General features: G+C 45.6%; 1 protein-coding gene across 5 annotated transcripts in view; it reads right to left on the bottom strand.

Moving 5' to 3' along the window:
• Positions 1–7755, bottom strand: part of EVI5L (ecotropic viral integration site 5 like) — a 39517-nt gene extending 31762 nt beyond the window's left edge. For 4 of the 5 annotated variants that reach the window (XM_075272841.1, XM_075272840.1, XM_075272839.1 and 1 more), the window contains exon 1: positions 7652–7755. The gene's annotated coding sequence lies outside the window, so the exon portion shown is untranslated. Of the gene's footprint in view, positions 1–7472 lie in introns of all 5 variants that reach the window. The other variant, XM_075272838.1, reaches the window with a different exon arrangement.
• Between the last annotated feature and the right edge of the window lie 2030 nt (positions 7756–9785).

Here is a 9785-nt window from a genome sequence, read left to right on the forward strand (position 1 = left end):
CACAGTACAGGAATAATACACGCAGTGATGTCACAGTACAGAGATAATACACACAGTGATGTCACAGTACAGGGATAATATAGACAGTGATGTCACAGTACAGGATAATACACACAGTGATGTCACAGTACAGGATAATACACACAGTGATGTCACAGTACAGGATAATACAGTCATGGCCAAAAGTTTTGAGAATGATACAAATATTAATTTTTACAAAGTCTACTGCTTCAGTTTTCCTAATGGCAATTTGCATATACTCCAGAATGTTATAAAGAGTGATCAGCTTAACAGCAATTACTTGCAAAGTCAATATTTGCCTAAAAAATGAACGTTATCCCCCCAAACACATTTCAACATCATTGCAGCCCTGCCTTAAAAGGACCAGCTAACATCGTTTCAGTGATTGCTCCATTAACACAGGTGTGGGTGTTGATGAGGACAGGGCTGGAGATCAATCTGTCATGATTAAGTACGAATGACACCACTGGACACTTTAAAAGGAGGCTGGTGCTTGGCATCATTGTTTCTCTTCTGTTAACCATGGTTATCTCTAAAGAAACACGTGCAGTCACCATTCCACTGCACAAAAATGGCCTAACAGGGAAGAGTATCGCAGCTAGAAAGATTGCACCTCAGTCAACAATCTATCGCATCATCAAGAACTTCAAGGAGAGAGGTTCCATTGTTGGCAAAAAGGCTCCAGGGCGCTCAAGAAAGACCAGCAAGCGCCAGGACCGTCTCTTAAAAGTGTTTCAGCTGCGGGATTGGGCTACCAGCAGTGCAGAGCTTGCTCAGGAATGGCAGCAGGCAGGTGTGAGTGCATCTGCACTCACTGTGAGGTGGAGACTCTTGGAGCAAGGCCTGGTTTCAAGGAGGGCAGCAAAGACGCCACTTCTCTCCAGAAAAAACATCAGGGACAGACTGATATTCTGCAAAAGGTACAGGGAGTGGACTGCTGAGGACTGGGGTAAAGTCATTTTCTCTGATGAATCCCCTTTTCGATTGTTTGGGACATCTGGAAAACAGCTTATTCGGAGAAGACGAGGTGAGCGCTATCACCAGTCTTGTCTCATGCAAACTGTAAAGCATCCTGAAACCATTCATGTGTGGGGTGGCTTCTCAGCCAAGGGAATCGGCTCTCTCACAGTCTTGCCTAAAAACACAGCCATGAATAAAGAATGGTACCAGAATGTCCTCCAAGATCAACTTCTCCCAACCGTCCAAGAGCAGTTTGGCCATCAGCAATGCCTTTTCCAGCAAGATGGAGCACCTTGCCATAAAGCAAAGGTGATAACTAAATGGCTCAGGGAACAAAACATAGAGATTTTGGGTCCATGGCCTGGAAACTCCCCAGATCTTAATCCCATTGAGAACTTGTGGTCAATCATCAAGAGACGGGTGGACAAACAAAAACCTACAAATTCTGACAAAATGCAAGCATTGATTGTGCAAGAATGGACGGCTATCAGTCAGGATTTGGTCCAGAAGCTGATTGAGAGCATGCCAGGGAGAATTGCAGAGGTCCTGAAGAAGAAGGGGCAACACTGCAAATATTGCAACGCTGCATTAACTCATTCTAACTGTCAATATAAGCTTTTGTTACTCATAATATGATTGCAATTCTAGTTCATAGCAAATACTCACAGTGATGTTACAATGCAAAAATAAAGAGAATGAACACAGTGATGTCACCGTACAGGATGAATGCATACAAGAAGTAAGTGGTGACATCACAGTACAGAAAACCCCCAATGATATCACATGCGCACAGTCACAGCACATGAATAATGCAAATAATAATGATGCGTGGGACTCTACAGCAAAACTTACTATGGGGCTAAATTCAGTTTCCCGCACCCATTCAGCATCTTGTGTCTGAGTTGTGTACAGAGCCGTAATAGGTCTTCCACAGGGGTGGAGGAGGCCTCTGCTGTACCTCCATATACCTCTAACTATATACAGAGTGTTTCTGTCACATTCTGTACAGATCACTACATGGTCCATGAAATTCAATTTGGTGTAAGGGCGTCTCCTCTACAAGCACTAAGGGATCTTCATAGAGAACAAGACACAGATACTGCACAGCTAGCACACATCACTAGCATACTGACAGTACAATTGAGCAACAGAGTATATACTGTATATATATATTGTGTACACAGTTCATATGCAGAACTATGTGTCTCCATGGTTACAGACTACAAACCAACCATCTGTAGTCTGATTCTGTAGTCATGTTTTACCATCCACTATCTACCGCATGTGAGTAAGAAAGGAGGCGGAAGGAATGAAGTCACATGACTGCAGGATCAGACAACACGGGATCTGTTTGTAGTCTGTAACCATGGAAACATATTTATCTGCAAAGGAGCTGTGGAATCTTTAAACAGTATGCAATGCAACAGTAAAAAAGGTATTGTAAAAGGTAATGTACATCTGATGTCTATGGAGAGAACAGTGAGGCTGTAATGTACATCTAATGTCTATGGAGCGATCAGTGTGGCTGTAATGTACATCTGATGTCTATGGAGAGAACAGTGTGGCTGTAATGTACATCTGATGTCTATGGAGAGAACAGTGAGGAGGTAATGTACATCTGATGTCTATGGAGCGATCAGTGTGGCTGTAATGTACATCTGATGTCTATGGAGAGAACAGTGTGGCTGTAATGTACATCTGATGTCTATGGAGAGAACAGTGAGGCTGTAATGTACATCTAATGTCTATGGAGAGAACAGTGGGGCTGTAATGTACATCTGATGTCTATGGAGAGAACAGTGAGGAGGTAATGTACATCTGATGTCTATGGAGAGATCAGTGGGGCTGTAATGTACATCTGATGTCTATGGAGCGATCAGTGTGGCTGTAATGTACATCTGATGTCTATGGAGAGAACAGTGGGGCTGTAATGTACATCTGATGTCTATGGAGAGATCAGTGGGGCTGTAATGTACATCTGATGTCTATGGAGAGATCAGTGGGGCTGTAATGTACATCTAATGTCTATGGAGAGAACAGTGGGGCTGTAATGTACATCTGATGTCTATGGAGAGAACAGTGGGGATGTAATGTACATCTGATGTCTATGGAGAGATCAGTGGGGCTGTAATGTACATCTGATGTCTATGGAGAGATCAGTGGGGCTGTAATGTACATCTGATGTCTATGGAGAGATCAGTGGGGCTGTAATGTACATCTAATGTCTATGGAGAGAACAGTGGGGCTGTAATGTACATCTGATGTCTATGGAGAGATCAGTGAGGAGGTAATGTACATCTGATGTCTATGGAGAGAACAGTGAGGCTGTAATGTACATCTGATGTCTATGGAGAGAACAGTGAGGCTGTAATGTACATCTGATGTCTATGGAGCGATCAGTGTGGCTGTAATGTACATCTAATGTCTATGGAGAGAACAGTGGGGCTGTAATGTACATCTGATGTCTATGGAGAGATCAGTGGGGCTGTAATGTACATCTGATGTCTATGGAGAGATCAGTGGGGATGTAATGTACATCTAATGTCTATGGAGAGAACAGTGGGGCTGTAATGTACATCTGATGTCTATGGAGAGATCAGTGGGGCTGTAATGTACATCTGATGTCTATGGAGAGATCAGTGGGGCTGTAATGTACATCTAATGTCTATGGAGAGATCGGTGTGGCTGTAATGTACATCTAATGTCTATGGAGAGATCGGTGTGGCTGTAATGTACATCTAATGTCTATGGAGAGAACAGTGGGGCTGTAATGTACATCTGATGTCTATGGAGAGATCAGTGGGGCTGTAATGTACATCTGATGTCTATGGAGAGATCAGTGAGGAGGTAATGTACATCTGATGTCTATGGAGAGAACAGTGAGGCTGTAATGTACATCTGATGTCTATGGAGAGAACAGTGAGGCTGTAATGTACATCTGATGTCTATGGAGCGATCAGTGTGGCTGTAATGTACATCTAATGTCTATGGAGAGAACAGTGGGGCTGTAATGTACATCTGATGTCTATGGAGAGATCAGTGGGGCTGTAATGTACATCTGATGTCTATGGAGAGATCAGTGGGGATGTAATGTACATCTAATGTCTATGGAGAGAACAGTGGGGCTGTAATGTACATCTGATGTCTATGGAGAGATCAGTGGGGCTGTAATGTACATCTGATGTCTATGGAGAGATCAGTGGGGCTGTAATGTACATCTAATGTCTATGGAGAGATCGGTGTGGCTGTAATGTACATCTAATGTCTATGGAGAGATCGGTGTGGCTGTAATGTACATCTGATGTCTATGGAGAGAGCAGTGAGGAGGTAATGTACATCTAATTTCTATGGAGAGAGCAGTGAGGAGGTAATGTACATCTAATGTCTATGGAGAGATCGGTGTGGTCTGTAATGTACATCTGATGTCTATGGAGAGAACAGTGGGGCTGTAATGTACATCTGATGTCTATGGAGAGAGCAGTGAGGAGGTAATGTACATCTAATGTCTATGGAGAGATTGGTGTGGTCTGTAATGTACATCTGATGTCTATGGAGAGAACAGTGGGACTGTAATGTACATCTAATGTCTATGGAGAGATCAGTGAGGAGGTAATGTACATCTAATGTCTATGGAGAGATCAGTGTGGCTGTAATGTATATCTAATGTCTATGGAGAGATCAGTGAGGAGGTAATGTACATCTAATGTCTATGGAGAGATCAGTGGGGCTGTAATGTATATCTAATGTCTATGGAGAGATCAGTGAGGAGGTAATGTACATCTAATGTCTATGGAGAGAACAGTGGGGCTGTAATGTACATCTGATGTCTATGGAGAGATCAGTGAGGAGGTAATGTACATCTGATGTCTATGGAGAGAACAGTGGGGCTGTAATGTACATCTGATGTCTATGGAGAGATCAGTGAGGAGGTAATGTACATCTGATGTCTATGGAGAGAACAGTGGGGCTGTAATGTACATCTGATGTCTATGGAGAGATCAGTGAGGAGGTAATGTACATCTGATGTCTATGGAGAGAACAGTGGGGCTGTAATGTACATCTGATGTCTATGGAGAGAACAGTGGGACTGTAATGTACATCTAATGTCTATGGAGAGATCAGTGGGGCTGTAGATATACATTACATCCTCACCGATCTCTCCATAGACATTAGATATACATTACATCCCCACTAATCTCTCCATAGACATCAGATGTACATTACATCCCCACTGTTCTCTCCATAGACATCAGATGTACATTACAGACCACACCGATCTCTCCATAGACATTAGATGTACATTACAGCCACACTGATCTCTCCATAGACATTAGATGTACATTACAGCCCCACTGCTCTCTCCATAGACATCAGATGTACATTACAGCCACACCGATCTCTCCATAGACATCAGATGTACATTACAGCCACACCGATCTCTCCATAGACATCAGATGTACATTACAGATCAACCTGTACATATAACGTATATATATTTATGTAATGATTTGAAAACTCTCAGCTCAAGAAAAAAAAAAAAAAATAGTGACATGTTCTTTCTCTGAGCCAAAAACAGCATAGAAACCATATTAGGAGGGCACATGTGGGTAAAACCTGCTGAAAAAGTCAATCAAGTTCATGATATTAGATTGTTGTGACTACTCAGAAGTGACATATATGATCATGTGATAGTCACATGATGTAAGTGATAGATATGGTTACATGATATAAGTGATATAATCACAATTCAAGAGATCAATGTGGTCATGTTATTCAAGCAATATATATGATCAGATGATAAGAGCTAGATATATGGTCACCAAATAGAAGTCCTAGACACGGTCAGGGCTTGTTCACATCTGCGCCCGCTCTCCGTTCTGCAGGTTTCCGTTTCCTGCACAAAACAGAGGCAGGATACGGAAACCTGCAGGACTTTCTCACCCACTCATTTGAATGGATTTGAAAGATGTCTGGCCGTGAGCGGCGGTGAGCGTTTTATGCTCTCCGCCCCAAAACCATTTTTTTCAATCCGGACACAGAGTTGGACATGCAGTACTCTGTGTCCGGTTTAAAAAATCCGGTTTCGCGGCGCAGAGCATAAAACGCTCACCGGCGCTCACGGCCGGACACGGTCTGTGGTTTCCGTCTTCTTGCATGCAGAAGACGGAAACCACAGAACGGAGACCCGAAAGCAGGTGTGAACCTAGCATCACCCAATACAAGCCATAGACATGGTTATATGATACATGCCATATATATGGTCACACAATATAAGCAATATATTTGGTGACTAGAGATGAGCGAACACTGTTCGGATCAGCCGATCCGAACAGCACGCTCCCATAGAAATGAATGGAAGCACCTGTGACGCCGGCCGCCAGCAAAGTCAGCGTCACAGGTGCTTCCATTCATTTCTATGGGTGCGTGCTGTTCGGATCGGCTGATCCGAACAGTGTTTGCTCATCTCTAATGGTGACGTGATATGATAAACCACTCTATGGTCAGCAATGGAGATTTGATGAGTGGACAGTATGGAATTAGGGGACAGTATGGGATGAGTGGACGGTATGGGATGAGTGGACGGTATGGGATGAGGTTCACAATATGGGATGAGGAGACGATATGGCATGAGTGGATGGTATGGGATGAGCGGACTGTAGGGGATGAGTGTGGAATGAGGGAACATTATGGGATGAGGGAACATTATGGGATGAGGGGACATTATGGGATGAGGCGACATTATGGGATGAGTGTGGGATGAGGGGACATTATGGGATGAGGGGACGGTATGGCATGAGCGGATGGTATGGGATGAGGGGACGGTATGGGATGAGGGGACGGTATGGGATGAGTGTGGGATGAGGGGACGGTATGGGATGAGGGGACGGTATGGGATGAGTGTGGGATGAGGGGACGGTATGGGATGAGGGGACGGTATGGGATGAGTGTGGGATGAGGGGACGGTATGGGATGAGGGGACGGTATGGGATGAGGGGACGGTATGGCATGAGCGGATGGTATGGGATGAGGGGACGGTATGGGATGAGGGGACGGTATGGGATGAGTGTGGGATGAGGGGACGGTATGGGATGAGGGGACGGTATGGGATGAGTGTGGGATGAGGGGACGGTATGGGATGAGTGTGGGATGAGGGGACACTATGGGATGAGGGTACAGTGTGGGATGAGCGGACACTACGCAATGAGGGGTCCTGGACCAGGTGATGATGGAGAAGATGGATAGGGATGATGAAGGAATAATAAGAGGGGTGGGCTGAGGACAAGGGACAGGACTAGAGAGGGGGCCTGAGGACCAGGCAGGAAGATGGAGGGAAGGATTCAGACAGGTGGGCTCAGGACCAGGAGATGATGTGCAGAATGAGGGGATGGGGCAAAGTGACGTCAGAAGGGCGCTCTATGGACGCATCATGACCTCATTAATTGGTGACTAATGAATGACGTCACACGACAACGTCTCTCCCACACACATACCTGCAGGCAGCACCCTAAATCCCCTGATGATGTCACCAACACCAGTGGCACGCCCTCTACAGGGACACCGTGACGCCCAGAAGACCTATCACCTCAGATTTTTGTACAGTCCCCATTAGGTCACATAGAAACGACCACGGAGGCGGCAGGTTCCGTCCAGCGAGCTGACATCTCCTCACCTCAGGCCCCCGGCGCTGTCAAGCAGCTCCTCCCTCCCCGGGGCTCTATAGCACCGAACGGCGGAGAAATCAGACACACGGCATCGCCCCGCCTCCTTCTCTACGCCAACACAGACCCAGTCAATGGGGTTGCGACCTTCAGACGATTGACGTAGCTCACAGCCAATCAGAGACTAAACCGGTGACAGAGGGGCGGAACTAGCAGTAACTTCTATGGAAAGAAAACATAGCCAATGGGAACATCAGATTGTGAGGAGAGTAGCCAATCCGAGAGCGAGAAAATGACAGCTGGGTGGGACTTGCTATGTGTGTTACTAGCAGTTTTCCTTACTGGAGAAGGCGGGGCTAGAAGGGATATCCTTAGCCAATAGCATGGCGGCTTTTACCTGAGTGACAGAAGAAGTGGCCAATGGAGAAGCGAGATTGAAATATTTCCCTTAGCTAAAATAATCGGTGTGTCAGACAAGTGTATGTTATATGAAGGTTGTTGGTGTGGCTCGTTATTGGGACACCTCAGAGCAGTCTGACTGTATAGGCTGTGACAGCAAACCTGTCATCTATAGCGCCCCTTATAGCAGCAGTGTGCTTGTGCATTATAGTGCACCCTGTATAACAGCAGTCTGGTTGTATAGTCTAGTGCACCCCCTATAACAGCAGTCTGGTTGTATAGTCTAGTGCACCCCCTATAACAGCAGTCTGGTTGTATAGTCTAGTGCACCCCCTATAACAGCAGTCTGGTGGTATAGTCTAGTGCACCCCCTATAACAGCAGTCTGATTGTATAGTCTAGTGCACCCCCTATAACAGCAGTCTGGTTATATAGTCTAGTGCACCCCCTATAACAGCAGTCTGGTTATATAGTCTAGTGCTCCCCTATAACAGCAGTCTGGTTATATAGTCTAGTGCACCCCCTATAACAGCAGTCTGGTTGTATAGTCTAGTGCACCCTGTATAACAGCAGTCTGGTTATATAGTCTAGTGCACCCCCTATAACAGCAGTCTGGTTATATAGTCTAGTGCTCCCCTATAACAGCAGTGTGCTTGTGCATTCTAGTGCCCCCCTATAACAGCAGTCTGGTTGTGTAGTCTAGTGCTCCCCTATAACAGCAGTCTGGTTGTGTAGTCTAGTGCTCCCCCTATAACAGTAGTCTGGTTGTATAGTCTAGTGCACCCCCTATAACAGCAGTATGATTGTATAGTCTAGTGCACCCCCTATAACAGCAGTATGATTGTACAGTCTAGTGCTCCCCCTATAACAGCAGTCTGGTTGTATAGTCTAGTGCCCCCCTATAACAGCAGTCTGGTTGTGTAGTCTAGTGCCCCCCCATAACAGCAGTCTGGTTGTATAGTCTAGTGCCCCCCTATAACAGCAGTCTGGTTGTATAGTCTAGTGCACCCCCTATAACAGCAGTCTGGTTGTGTAGTCTAGTGCCCCCCTATAACAGCAGTCTTGTTGTGTAGTCTAGTGCCCCCCTATAACAGCAGTCTGGTTGTGTAGTCTAGTGCCCCCCTATAACAGCAGTCTGGTTATATAGTCTAGTGCCCCCCTATAACAGCAGTCTGGTTGTGTAGTCTAGTGACCCCCTATAACAGCAGTCTGGTTGTATAGTCTAGTGCACCCCCTATAACAGCAGTCTGGTTGTATAGTCTAGTGCACTCCCTATAACAGCAGTCTGATTGTATAGTCTAGTGCCCCCCTATAACAGCAGTCTGGTTATATAGTCTAGTGCACCCCCTATAACAGCAGTCTGGTTGTGTAGTCTAGTGACCCCCTATAACAGCAGTCTGGTTGTATAGTCTAGTGCCCCCCTATAACAGCAGTCTGGTTGTATAGTCTAGTGCTCCCCTATAACAGCAGTCTGATTGTATAGTCTAGTGCCCCCCTATAACAGCAGTCTGGTTGTGTAGTCTAGTGCACTCCCTATAGCAGCAGTCTGGTTGTATAGTCTAGTGCACCCGCTATAATAGCAGTCTGGTTATATAGTCTAGTGCCCCCCTATAACAGCAGTCTGGTTGTATTGTCTAGTGCCCCCTATAACAGCAGTCTGGTTGTGTAGTCTAGTGCTCCCCCTATAACAGCAGTCTGGTTATATAGTCTAGTGCACTCCCTATAACAGCAGTCTGGTTGTATAGTC

The sequence above is a fragment of the Leptodactylus fuscus genome, chromosome 5 (genome assembly GCF_031893055.1).
Source record: "Leptodactylus fuscus isolate aLepFus1 chromosome 5, aLepFus1.hap2, whole genome shotgun sequence".
NCBI lineage: Eukaryota > Metazoa > Chordata > Amphibia > Anura > Leptodactylidae > Leptodactylus > Leptodactylus fuscus.